The following is a 15,190-nucleotide window of genomic DNA, read 5'->3' as shown; positions in this document are numbered from 1 at the left end:
AGGAAAAAAACAATAATAATTGATGCAAAATACTTCAGAGTTCTTTTATATATATACCAATATAGATTCTAAATCAATTGTAGAACTTTTTTTCTCCGTTACTGATTCATTTTCAACCGAAGTAACTACTTTATCATTTTTTTGAATCTCAACCTGTTGTTTTGGTCTCTCCTGTAATGTATGATATTAGAGAAGTAACAAACTCTTAATTTAAAGGACTACACATTTGTTGTGTATATATACCAATTGAGATTCTATTTTTTTAGTTGAAGTAGATTGCTGCACATTTCCAATTGTTTGATCCTCAGTTACTTGTTCATTTTCTTTTTCTATCTCAACCAAAGTAACTGCTTGATCATTTTTTTGTATTTCCCACAATGCATAATATTAGATAAGAAACAAACTTTTAATTCAAAGGACTACACAGTTGTTGTGTATACATACCAGTTGACATTCTTCATTTACAATTGAAATTGATGGTGACACTTCATGAATTTGTACAATTTGATCCAATGGAGCCATTGCAAGTTGTTTGAGAGTACTACTTGATGATGGTAGTATCTTACAAAGTGGAAGAGGTTGACTCATAAGTGGAAGGGTAGTAATCACTTATGGCAGGTCTTTTTCTTTTTAACTTTGAGCATTTATATTATCCGATAAATCTCTTATAGTCAATAGCAAGTCTGCATCCCTGCCGTCTATGCTAATATCACTAGCTGATTCCTCTTAATGTTCAAGTGAAGTTATTTTTTGTTCCCTAAACAAAATGAGAAAAAAAAATTAGAATGAGAAAAAAATACAATTGTTACTTATTTAGAATGTAAGCAATCTTCAACAATATAAAGCAATAAACAATGAATGAAATGTTAACCTTACGTTAAGTTCTTTAGTATGTTGTTTTGTTGTTCTTCAACATACGGTTGGTCATTGGTGATCATATCTTCTTTATTCTGATGATCATCATTGTCATCTAATCAGTATGATCATTCCCTTGATTTTGATTTTGATTTTGATTCTAATAAAAAAATAAAAATGAAAATAAAATAAAAAAATCGATTGTTAAACGATCGTGTATATAAAAGTAAACGATGATGTATCCTATCTAAATGATCGTAGACAATTGAAATTTGATAGGCGATCAGATATTTTAGTTAAACGATCATTTATTTAAACAACTGATAAACGTATTACTTTCTAAAAACAAAGTTTACCCGGACCAATTTCTCCAGCATTTGCTTCATTTTAGATAGCTCCAATGACTGCTTTCTAATTGTGTCATCCATCCTAGAGACTATAAAAGTCAGTGTGGATAAATCCATACGAACTTCTTTTATTTCCTTTTTCAGTTTTTTTGTAGGATTTCAAATGACTTTGTTGTTTTTTTGTCATTGGACTTCTTTGATCTGCAATGTTTCTTGTTGGTTATTGGATGCATTTCAGACTGATCAACCACTCTTTGTCTTTATTTCCTTCGTGGTGACAATTGTGGAGATGAGTCTGATTGCTTCAATGATTGATTGTTCATTGCATCATCAGGAGTATTGGTATCACTGTTGTTAATATGTGGCATGGATTCATCATCCTCCATTTCCATGTTATCATCCCTTCGAATTCGACTCTCCATGAAAGCTTTCTCTTGGTTTGATAGCTTCAGTTTAGGTTTAACAACAATCTGCAATGTTACAATCAAAGAATTGTTAATATAAACGATCGTTTATAAAATAATATGATACTACATATGGTATTCAATATAAACGATATTGCATTAGGCTAAACGATTATATATGTTAAAATGTAAGCAATTGTGTAATTGTTTTAAACGATCTCTGACAAGTTTTACTTACATTTTTATTGTTGAATATGTTCTTCTGCAACATTTTGTAAGATGGAGCTTGTAATATAATTCTTTTTTTATATCATTGGGATTGATCCCTAACTGTTTTTAAGGCCAGGTGCTCACTTGCAGTTGAGAGTATTTCATAAGCCCACACCTAAAACATTTAAACAAATTTGGATGTTTAGTTTGTATTTAATTAAAGTGTATAAACAAATAAAAATCACCTGGAAAGCAAGTACGTAGCTTTTGATGTTGTAGTATGCCACTACTTTGAAACTTTTTGCCTTCTTTAACTCGTATGCTTCTTTTTTTCCATGTAGACTTGTCTTCAAACTGTTGAGCAAACGAGTGTAGAAGGAAGTTGACCAATCAAAGTTCTTAAAAACTTCTTCATCATCAACTCTTCCCAAAATATCCATATCAAACTGCGTTTTCTTATCCTTCTCGACCATCACAGTTTCAATAAAAACGGCCAAGGCCACCTTCATAGCATCATGATCATTCATAAACTCAAAATTCTTAAAAATTTCCTCAACTTCCAAGCATGTTATAATTTTCTTGTTTTCTGATCCGAATAGAAGGCTTTGTAGGCGCTTATTATCACAATCTTTCTCCAATGTTACATTGGTTGACCACAATCCGGTTATGATGTTGAGTTCATTTTGGGTGGAATAAACATTTTCCCCCAAAACTGAAAAACAGATTCCATTTGCGTTGGCTTCTTCAAGTATCTGCCTCAGCAAGAAATGATGGATCAACTGGCCGTTGAAGATCATGTTGTCATTCAGCAATGGACCAGAAATTGTTTTGTCAGACATCTGCTGTTCCAGTTTATCCTTAATAAGACTGCCAATCTTGTGCACTTGGCATGAGACGGTGGCAGGAAAGTACTTGTCTCTAGGTACAGCCATCCTGAAAATAATGATCATAATATATTTTCGTTATGTACACGATCGTTTATAAAACACTAAACCATAAACCCTAAAATTAAATTATCGTTTCCTTGATGTAACAAATCGTTTAATCCAAACAGAAAGACATTTGCAATATAATTAATCAGAAAGTAATGATAAATTGAAATATTTAACAATATGTAGAATAGAAGTTTAAACGAATCCGAAACGCTTGAAAATAATAATTTAACAATAGAATGATAGTTTTCAAGACAGAAGTCGAAATGTTTGAAATATAAAGAAGATGAAACGTAACATTATAGTATGAAAAGTTTAGCAACATACCTTTTGACGTTGAAGAGAAAAATGGACTAAGAGAAAAATGGAATAGGAAATCTTTAAGACGAAAAGCTAAGTGATCAGTGCATTTGTGTATTGCGAAGTAACGGAAAACGAAGAAGACGGTACGTATATTGTTGGTTTTTAACAAAGGGGCAATATTGTAAATTTGCGTGCCTTTTTTAAAATGTCGAATCACATCCCTTATTGCTTCATATATATATATATATATATATATATATATATATATATATATATATATATATATATATATATATATATATATATATATGAACGATCGTATAATTAAGTCAAAACGATCTTTTAAATGATGTAATTGATCACATTGTTAAACGATAGCAAAAACATATAATGTTAAACGATGATGTTGTACAATTAGACGATCATGCAGGATATCATTTATAAGATGTTGTTAAACGACGATGTTGTACAATTTACGCAATCGTGAAATATATTATTTAAGCAACTATGTATTTATACGATTAAACGATGATATTGTTGAATATAAACGATCGTGGTAATAAATGTAATTGATCCCTTTATACGTTTTACAAAATAATGTAGGATATAAATGGTAAAATGGAATACAGATTTCTCGAGTATAAAATAAAGAAATTTTCGAAAGTTAAATTTAAAGATTTGAAGCTTTACAAACACTATAAATCATCTCTAAAATATTGAGAAATTTGTAGGTTGAAAGATGGAGTAGTATCAATGTATTCTTGAGTTGACATTCTTCTTTCGTTTTTCTTGTTGCTTTCTTCTTGTGTTGAGATTGGTTGTATCCATATCAATTTTGAAACTTTTGTCTTCTTTTGCTGACGACCATTATTTTCCTTTTTCTTTCTTTAATTTCTCTTTTGTTTCCACTTCTTGTGGTGCATGCTCTTGACTGCCATCAATGTCAATTTCTTCTTCTGTTTCATTATTATTAACATCATCCTCTTCAATCAACTTTTGTTTTCCTTTTGTTGTATCTTTTGTATTTTCTTCCCCTTGTTTTTCTATTTTTTCCTTCATTTTGTTTTGTCTTCCTGGCTCCTATTTTCAACTTCTTCTTCTTTTTCTCCATCTTTAAATTTAATTAATTAAATGTAAAAAAAGAATGTAATGATTGTGCAAGAAAATGAAAACAACCACGCAATATAAAGATCGTTTAAATATGTATATACGATTGTGTAAAATACATAAACGATCGTATAACATGTATACACGATCATGAAACCAGTTGAGTAGCAAAGAATTAAAATGTGTATAAACTAAACGAACAGTCGTATAAAATATATAAACGATCTATATTAAACGATCGTGAAATTAGTTGTATATTAAACAAAATAAAACTTGTGTCAATACGTGTGTTTTTGGTGTTCCTAAATGAATAAACCAATTGTTTTTTCGTCTTCTTCATCTATCTGCAAGCACATAAAGTAAGAATGTTCAGAGACATCATGAAGAAAACACATCCAGACAAATAAATTATATCTGTCTATACGAGTTACATTTATTGTTTGGAAAAGAATTAAACCTACGACAATATTTGTGTTTTGGGTGTTTCTAAATCTGTAGTTGCTATTGTTTCCAAACTACTTTGTGTTTCCAAAACGACAGTTGCCTGTAAAGAAAAAGAAACAACATAATCGTGTTTTATTTGGAAATTAAGGAACATTAAACAAAATAAAGGAGTACATAATGAATAAGACACTAATCGTAGGACAATGTGTTGTTGCATACTTCACCATTGTATTAACTTTTTCATCTTCATTAAGAAGATCAAGACTACAAGTAGGTGGTCTATTTTTCTCCATGACTTTTGTATATGCAATTTCTTTCTCATTCTGTTGTTGTTGAAGTTTGGCTAATGGTGGTGGAACATTCAAGCTTGTCATAACCATTGTCAACATACTTTTTATTTCTTTTATTCCTTGTCCTAATAATATTTGTTCTGTTTATATTTATTCTTGTTTTTTTCTAATTTTTCTTATTTCATTTAAGATTTTATTTGTTTCATTGTTTTTTTTTCCATTTCTTTCTCTTTTTTTTTGCTGTTGTCTGCCTTTTCTTTTCTTTCCTACTTCTCAATACTTTTGAAATATCTCAAAATTGTTTGAGACTCTTCTTTTGATGAGTCTAGAGGTGTCATGGAGAACTACAAATAAAATGATATTAGATTATTCGTGAAAGAGTAGCAAAAGTATTGATAAACAGTGATATATTTATATCATCATCTATTCAAGATAGACATGGATAGAAAAATCTTTCATTGTCTATCTAGATAGACATATATAAAGCATGCTCTAAATTTACTTACATTCTCAGATTAAAAGATGTCGATGTTTAGAGTCCTCCAGCCACTTGTTTCCAAACATTCCCATGTTACAATTGGTGGCCTTTCAATTGCAAGTTTTCTTCCAAACCCAACATCTAAATTGGAAAGTCTTGGAATTTTCTCAAAAGTCCAATAGACTAAAGCTAAGGGAAACCCTTGAAGGTATACAACATCCTTGTCACTGTAGAATGCTTTTTTCAAGAACTGATATGTTAGGATGTATGATAACCTTCCCCATGGATAGCCTTTGAAGATTTCTTTATTATCCAATATGTCTAGATGTAGGAGATTTATGTGGTTCTGTTGTTGCTTAGGAATTAAAAATGCTTCTAAGATATAGAGGTTAACTAGTTTTTTTTTTCAACGAGTCTTCCTTGTTGCACAACACTTTGAAAGTTCTTTCTATATCTCTTCTTGTTATAAAGTCATTATGACGGAAAAGGATATTTTTCAGATCATTTTCTTTTCTTTCTCCTAGATTTAACTCAGGGAATTTGTGACCTTTTGGTCCAATCACAAAACAAAATTCTTTCATCCCAAATTCTACTCTATGTCCATGAAGTTGAAAGTAAGGACATTAGTTTTTTTTTTTTTTTTTTTGTATGACATTGTTTTCTTAATAGAAAATTCAGGAATTGTGTTGTTATTTTGGCCATTTTAATGTTAAGGAACTGGCCAAAAGGTCTGTTTGTCAAAACTCGAGAAAGAATTCTTTGGTTTATTTTTGACTTGATCTGATTCAATGTTTCTAAACTCTAGTACACAGTAATTCTAAGGTTTTTTTTTGTTCATCTTCCATAATAATGTCATTTGGATAATGTTTCACCTGATGAATGACATAATAAATAGTATGTTTAAAACGAAGATAAGTTTTAACAAATTTACAAATACAGAGCGCTATAAAGAAAAAGATACACAAATATACAACTCTATACAGCCAGATATTCACATTCTAGTTTCTACCTTTATTCTTTTTCGTTCTTCATTTTTTTTCTTCTGTCTCTGCTTTACACCTTATTAATTTGCTACATGATGTTTGTTGATTCTTGCTCACCATCTATTTGTAAAAAGAAGACTAATATAAATTATTCAATGAAATATATACAATAAGTGTAGAAATAGACGTCTTTGTATGCGGGATAGATCGTGATAGATATAGATTGATTGAAATGAATATAGATTTAAACCTCTTTGTATGCGATATTGATCGTGGTAGATATATGTAGATGATGGAGATAGGTCGAAATGAATATAGATTCAGACCTCTTTGTGTGCAAGTCAGATCGTCGATCGCAACAGTTCTGTTGAAGTAGTTACCAGGATATAAACGATTGACGAGGAAGACAATGAACGAGAAAGTCTGAGCAAGTTCCTTCACCTTTTTATAGCCCCTTCATTTTGATGGCATTTTTGTAATTATGAGTTATTGGAGTTTATGTGTTCGTTTATACTTACATAAACGATCGTTGAAACTTCTCTACATGATCGTGTATACTTAAACTTTTTCGTCATCTTTTACTGTTTATTACCTTATCGTTTATATATATGATTATCGTAATGTATAGAATCGTGTATGATTATCGTTTATATTTTCAAACGTGATCAGACACACATATGAGATAATCGTTAAAGATAATTTACACGATCCTTAAAGATAATCGTTAAAGTATTTTGTTATCATTTAGCATTTATTTTTGATCGTTTATGTATTTGGTAATTTACAAGGTCGTATATCAATTGTATATTATTCTACACAATGCCGTCGAATAATCGTTTATTAACATTAGTCGGCGCGCGCAAACGTTTAATTGCGAGTTTATTGGAGTATTTTTAGTATTTCGCATTGTAGGCCTATGAGTTTTTTCCGTTTTTGAAATTGTTCTATAAAGTGTAAATAATTTTTCGCTTTGTTATATTTTTGAAAAGACCCCTTTAGTCATTGTAATTTCAATAAATTTGTAGTCTTTTGAAATTGACTTTAAGTAAAATTCATTAAATAATAAGTGATTAAATAACTAATTTGCATGTAATAAAAGATACGGTCATAATGTAATTTCAAATTTTATAATCAAAATGTTATTATATACTTTAAAAAAAAGATAAAAACCAAACAAAAAGTACAATATATTGAAAAGGAACTAACAACATAATATTAAAATTGAAATTGCTATTGAAACTTAGCTCAACTGACGTTCATATGTACCTGTTCATACGAGATTTTAGGAAAAATGTAATTCGTTGAATTTGACTGTGTATTGATTTATGTATTGTGGACACAATCTCTAATATTTATTCATTTGATTATTTTTCTTGCGTACAATTTAAACTTAGAACTTCATAATCCTCGATCTTCAGGAAGTAGTAGTTGCAAGTCAATTTGAGTTTCAATCTTCTAGAATTCTAGGAAGGTTTAATCTTCCAAGTCTTCGATCTTTCAGAAGACGATGATCTCGAGGTTGATAAGAACTTGCACTTCTTGAGAGCTTATAGAAGTTTGAGTCTTCAATTCTTTAGAGCTTCAGTTCTTCCTTCAATCCAAAGCTCTTCAAAATGAATGTGAAGGTCTCTATTTATAGAGAATTTCCATGGGTTTTAAGTGGGCTTGAGCCTATTTGTTTGTTGGGATTGTGCTTGGGCCATTTTCTTGTTGGGCTTGGGTCCATTTTCTTGTTGGGCTTGGGTTCATTTTCTTAGTAGCTTGGCTTGGGCTCATTTACTTGGTGGGCTCGTGCTTGGACCCATTTGTTTGGCAGACTCGAGCCTATCCTTCCTTTGGCCTAATTTTTCATTAGGGGCTTAAATTAGATTGGATATGAGAAAACTTGACTAACAAAATTCAATCAAATTATAATCATTACAATTTTGCTGTGCTGACATGGTATGATTTAATTGGCCAAAATTTCTTGTTCAACAAATACTCCATTTTTTAAATTCGTGCACGTGTATGGGTGGGTGAATCTTGAAAACGATAAGCTGAAACAAAAGATACAAGTGACATTGTTCTTGACTTTGGCTCTAGTTAATATGTCAAATTAATTACACTATGCAATTGGACATAATTTTGAATGTTATATTGAGTTTGATGAATTTTGAGTTTAGTTCAATTTCTTTTTTTTTTGTCAAATCAATCGGAATATGACTAAGAAATAAAATTGAATGAAATTGAGATTTTTTTTTTATTAATGAATTTATTGGGAGAATTGAGACTTAAAATTGATAAAATTGGAATATTGCCAACTCATCGAATATGAATTTAAGTCAAAGTTTTGATTTTTTTTTGCATGATCTTCTAATTTGATTTTTTTTTTGCAAAACTTGTTCTACTTGAATTGCTTCCAAACTTTAAAACTTGAAAAGTTTGCCATTTTTTTTTGCTTTTACTTAATTTGAAATGAATTTATGATTGGAATAAAAAATTCCCCCAATCATTTTTTTTCCACTAGACGAAAAGAAAAAAAAATGATTGGGGGAATTTTTTTTCAAGATTTGAAGTGTTTTTTTTTTTTTTTTCCAATTTTAAGTTTAATTATAGAGAGGATACGGGAGGGATACAACTTGAAAACTGTTTTTTTAACGCTTTATATAAGGAATATCATTATTTTTTTCTTAATTAATCTTTTTGGATAAAGAAAGTGAATAAAGGAGATTTTTTTTTTTAGTAAATAAACATAATAGAGGAGGTTAAGTATAATATTACTCAATCTAAACTACCCGTGTTTGTTGAGAAGACTGGAGATTTGATTTGCAACCTTCTATTTTTTTACCATTGCTTATGTGTTTTGGCCCTCCAACTTTTTTTTTTTTTGCTTCATATTTAGGAGAGAAGAAAATCTGATTTACTTCATTATCTTTTTTGTTTTCATTGATTTGGGAGAACAGTTTTTGGTACCGGTGAAATTAATGAAAAAAATCCATTTGGAGTTGGAGCTAGCGTCAATAATGATTTTTTTGGATTGCTTAAATAGTCGGCCGAGATAAACTAAGGTCCAACTCTTTTTTTTTTACCTTCATTTTTTTGGAGTGGTGGAAAGAAAAAAGGAGAGAAAGAAAGAAAAAAGGGTGAGAAAACAGAGAAAGAAAAGAAGAGAGAAATAGAAAGATTGATAGAGATGGGGATGTTGGCAAGATAGTAGGAGAAAGAAAAATGAGATTTATGTATTTTTTTCTTTTTAAGAAAAACTTTTTTTTTCCTTTCTTTCCTTTTTATTTAAATTTTTTTCTTTTGGTTTGTTTTACTTTGTATTTATTTTTTTAAATTTCTAAAAGAAAAATAATTCACTTTCTCGCTTTTATTTTCTTTTTTTTTTTTAACCATACGCTATTTTTTTTTCTTTTTCTTTGCTATTCTTTTACCTTCTTTACTCATAATTGTTTTTCTAATGATAACTTATCCCATTTTTTTTCATAGGAGTGTGCAGATGGTGCACTTGAACAAATTTGAAGATGGAGCATACCAAGCTTGGTTGAAGATGGAAAAGCAAAACTACACCATTGTAGCACATGGAAGAGGATGATCCTATCGATGATGATCCTATAGACTTCAACTGCATTGAAGATAAAGATGATGATCATCTCGACTGCACCGTATTGAAGATGAAGATGATGATCTTATCGGTTGCAACCATATTAAAGATGAAGATGATGATCCACGAAGATGACGATCGTCTCGGCTGCACCACATTAAAGATGAAGATGACAATTGTCTCAACTACCCTGTATTGAAGATTAAGATGACGATCGTCTCGACTGCATAGCATTGAAGATGAAGATGATGATCTGCTCGGCTGCGCCGCATTAAAGATGAAGATGATGATCACCTCGACTACGACGTATTGAAGATGAAGATGACGACCGCCTTGGTTGTGCCGCATTGAAGATAAAGATGACGATCGCCTCAGCTATGTCACATTAAAGATGAAAATGACGACTGCCTTGGCTGGGTCACATTGAAGATGAAGATGACGACCGCCTCGACTGCGCCAAATAGATAAAGATGACGATTGCCTCGGCTACGTCGCATTGAAGATGAAGATGAGGACCGCCTCACCTATGTCGCATTGAAGATTAAGATGACGACCGCCTCGGCTGCACCGCATTAAAGATGGTGATGACGACTGAGTTGTAGAATGAGGATAGGCTTTTTGACTTTTAGTTGTCTCATTGACAAGGACAGAAAAGCTAATATGGAAAGTCCTCATTTTTTTTAGCTGATTAGATAAAGAGAAAAGAATTTGTGAATCTGGATCTTTTTGTTTTTGGTTAGGACTTTGAAAGTGGAGGACTCATGAAATTCCACTAATTCAAAGAATATTGATGATCATTGAATAAAGTGAAGCGATTCAAATCTTTTGAGCCTCTTTTATCCACTAAGTCAAAGATAGAGCGCAAATTGACTTTGTCTTCTTTTTCTACTTTCTCAAATATATTAGCCGACCTCTGAATTCCACTGAAATGTATATCATTTCTTTCAAACTAGACTCTTTCTACGCCATCTTCTGGACTCTAACTTCCGTTCTTTCAAATCTTCTTCTTTTCTTATCAGAACTAATAATCAGGTCATCAACACCTTGTTCATTGACTTTCTTCCTCTTTCTTATTGCACCACGTAGTATCGTGATTCAGATTTTAACCTAGGCTTTATCTTTCCGACTAGTCTTCTTCCTTAATTGTTGAACTTTCTTCGCACTGAGACTGATTAGTCTTGTTCTTACTTTTGCATATTCTATCATTAAGTAGGTAAAAGAAAAGGTATACTTTCCACTCTTTGCCTTAGACTCAATTGGAACAAAGCTAAGAAAGAAGGAGGCAGAATGGAGAAAGGAAAGGGACAAGGGCGGTCTTGCTTGGCATGAAGGCTGCTGGTTTGGGGGTAGGGTATGGTACTAAAGGTTCTCAGATTTCCAGGCAGTTTTTCTTTTGGGCAGCTATTTACCATTGGATCTTGCCAATACAGCCCCTCATAGTTTTCGTTATCGAGATATTTTTTTTTCATTGTTCCTAGGGATTTTTTGGATAACCCGCTCCGATGCTGCAAGCAGTCAAATCTGAACTCAACCATGTCACTCTTCTTTCTTTCCTTGCGGACAGGAAGCACACCAACTGCGTGCCTTGTGTGATTCTACTGTGTTTTTTGCACTTGACTGGGTGGACAGTTATCGAAAGAGAACTTCGATTTGTCTAGCCAGCAGGCGGGAGACGTGCTTATCGTATGTGACAACACTACAAATTGAGTGGTTCTTCTAGGAGGGCTACTATATGACAACACTACTGTGAAAGTGGCGCTTTTGTGTAACATGCTATGGTCTCAACGCCCTTACGAGGTAGTGATAAACTCTGTCCTACTATGCCTCCTAAACCTACCTAAAAACATTATAGACGAGACCTGAAAGGTGTAAAGCAGCTCGACTAAGAAGGTGTCTATGAACAAGGCTCGACTGAAAGGAGAGAGAATTTGAGAAAGACTTATCCCTATAAAAAGGCTTCAAGGAGTGCAACTCAGAATGAAACTAATAGGACGAAGGACCTTTTTGATCCACAGGTTCACATTCCATTTCATGACTCCTTCAGAGGCTGAATTCATATTCATGAATAAATGAATCAATGAATAAAGGTTTGAGATAGGAGTGCAAGTCAGAACCCTTAATAGTAAATAAACAAGGATTAAAGAATTTGAGGATAATTAATATACTAAAAGGTCAAAGGAAGAAAGCCCATCCTAATCTTTGATTTATGAGACTTTAATCTCTAATTTATGGTCTGCTCCCTCATTTACTGATCCATAGGCTTGATCTTGATTTTCTCGTCTACTTAAATGAAACAAGGAACATTCAAGTTTCAGTGGAATTCTTACAAAAAATAGGGATTGGAATTTTGAGTGGTTTTTTACAAATTATTTGACTTTATTCATTGATTAAGTCTCGTCTCAAATTTACTGATTCATTAAAATGGATTTCTCAAATTCTTTGATCCTTAACATAATAAAGATAAGTCCTTATTTTTGATTGAGGGCTTCTCAAATTCTTTGATCCTTTCGTTTTGAGTTGAGTTATTTCATTAATGCGCTTCTTCACACTCGCTTTTCCCTTCTCCTCTCCTTCTTAGTCGAGCTTCTTCGAACCACTGCGTGGGCATTTTGAGTCGAGTTATTTCTAATCTTAAGGGCGATAAATAATGGATAATTCCTTATTCAATGAGCTTCTCAAATTATTTTTTGATCCTTATCATTCGGAGTCGAGTTATTTCAAAAAATAAAGGGCTCCCACCTAATAAGGATAATGACTTTCGCTTCGCCCCTCTTATCATTTGGAGTCGAGTTATTTTTAAATATAAGGGCTCCTTCGCATTGACAGAATAAGGAATTCACTTTCAAATTCTTTGAACCTTACAGTCAAGTTATTTTATAACCTCCAGACCCTTGTTCATTGATTTGATGACTTTGAGTATTTTTTATGTTCACAGTTTGCTAGGATTGATCTTTCTTTTCTCAAAATGCACTTCAGACGAGTCAATGAAAAGTGAAAGGAGTACTTTAGAAAAGCAAGAAGAAGAATTCGTTAAGAAAAGGAAGCACTCTTTCTATAATAAGAAGCTCATTAACGAGAATCCAGTAATTAAGAAGAATCATTGAATGCGACTTCTTCATTGAGGACCGTTTGAATTTAAGGATGAGGACCAAGGGCTTTCTTCCCCCGAACCTCTTTATTGCATGAAAGGTAATTAATACTCGACTAAATGAATTGACCAGTAGGGTCCGTGCTTCCAGCGAAAGTTCTTTCTTTTCTTCTTCGATCAGTGAACCGCCGTATCCATCCTTGTGCCTGCACTGTAGAAGCAGAAGTTTATTTAGTTTTAGAAGCCTAAGCCGGCACGACCCAAATGAATTAGAAAGAGAAAGCTAAGTACATACCCCATTTTGTAGAGTCTATTAAGTTATGTAGGACCTGGGTATAGTAGTAATCGACTTCAGAGAGTACGGGTAGATCCGACCCGGTAGGAAAGCATTGATCAGTTTGAATGATTTTGATTCCTAAATCTGTGTGAAAAGCTGGAATAATAAGCCCTAGACTTCGATAGAAGTAGCTAGCTTCGTCTAAGATTGATTCGCTTCGCCGTAGTAGGAGATCAAAGGATTGGACATGAGGTTGGCTACTCATAAGACTAGGATGTATTCTATTCATCATTTCATATGCCTCAAAATGCTTACAAGAAATTTGAGAACCTTCGTTAGTAAGTGCCTAGGTCCCCTTCCTCTCAAGCCTACTTGGTTCAACGTCCTTGATGGGACTTCCTTCGCACTTCTATAGTAGATCAAGTAAAGGTAGCTCACTACTGTCTAAAGATTTGAAAGGAAGAAGATGTCCTGCTCTTTTAACGAAATTTAGACTTCCCACGTGAAAGGCTTCGGTGAATACTCTGCCCTGGATATGCCATTTCCACTTTCACCTACAAAGAAACAAAAAGACATCAATCTCCAGGTTCTATATAAAAGATCTTCGCCAAGCTAAGCCTACTAAAATCAGAACCATTCAGTGGGGAAGATAAGAAAAGAGAAGTCCTAGTCACTTATCAACTATCAATAAAGAGAAATGCCTTTCCTTCTATCTTGCCTGTACTTGAGAGGTAAATCAAAGAGGAATCGGATCCCAGATCGAAAGATCAACCCTTAAGGTTCTCAAATTCTTTAAGCCTTCTCCTTTAAACTATTAGTTCTTGCTTTCTCTTAATTGTCAACCGCTGGCTAAGAATTGATCAATATCATATAGGGGTTTTAGTGGCCCATTGCCCAATTCTCAAGAACTATGTTCGGAATCCATTATATCACAATTGATTAGGGTCGGTATTAGGAGGGTTAGCGGTCAGATCAAATTCATTATTGAGACAATGAAAAGTCTTAAGGTAATTTAGTTAGAAGAAATAATAGCTTGAATCTCTTTGTATTCTATCTTAACTCCTCGATTAATTGACCGACCTTCTCTCATACTTCAAAGGATAGAAAGAGGGACGACGAAGAAAAGAAAACCAGGAGAAATTGATTGAATTAATAGTTTTCGTAATTCATATTTTCCCTGGGTTTGGTGGAGTCTAAAGGATTGCAGCCATTTTAGTTGAGGTTGTAGTAGACTCAGACTTTTCTTCTTTTGACATGAGATTTCTATAGAGAATACGAAAAGAGTAAGCTTATGTAAGGAGAGAAAAAGAGTTTGAGAAGATTAACTGTAAAAAAAGTCTCAAGCAAAGTCTTATGTAAGGAGAGAAAATTTGTAAATTCAGTAGACTTATGATCAACTCCACTGCTTGGATCTCCTAGACGGTCAAGGTTCCACTCCGAAGAGATAGGATGCTTATAGCTTTGTGAGACTGAGAGAGCTTTGACCCTATGTTCTAGCTTTGGTTCAGACCCCACTACATGGTGATTGCACACCCAGGATCATTTCGTAGGGGACAAACGTCCAAAGATCACCTTTGACCTTTACGAATAGGATTAGCTAGCTAGGGATGCTGCTAAGGAAGAGGGCACTTTCAACTTTTCTCTCTTCATAGCCCATTACGCGGTTGAGAAATATCCTATATGAGTGAATAGAGAGTGATTGATCCTATCCCGCCTCATCCTCATGCTTTGGGGATGAATGAAAGTTCAAGGTAAATGCCGAGATTTGACCTTGTAAAGACCACAAGGGGAATGGATGGGTTCCTCTCCTTAATAAACTCAGTTGAGCTGCTACGCTCCTTCTCTGAATATTTGATGTGCTGGTGGGGATGACCTCTTTAATGAGC

Source organism: Cucumis melo, chromosome 12, assembly GCF_025177605.1.
Source record: "Cucumis melo cultivar AY chromosome 12, USDA_Cmelo_AY_1.0, whole genome shotgun sequence".
Lineage (NCBI taxonomy): Eukaryota > Viridiplantae > Streptophyta > Magnoliopsida > Cucurbitales > Cucurbitaceae > Cucumis > Cucumis melo.
This window is presented reverse-complemented; position numbering follows the sequence as displayed.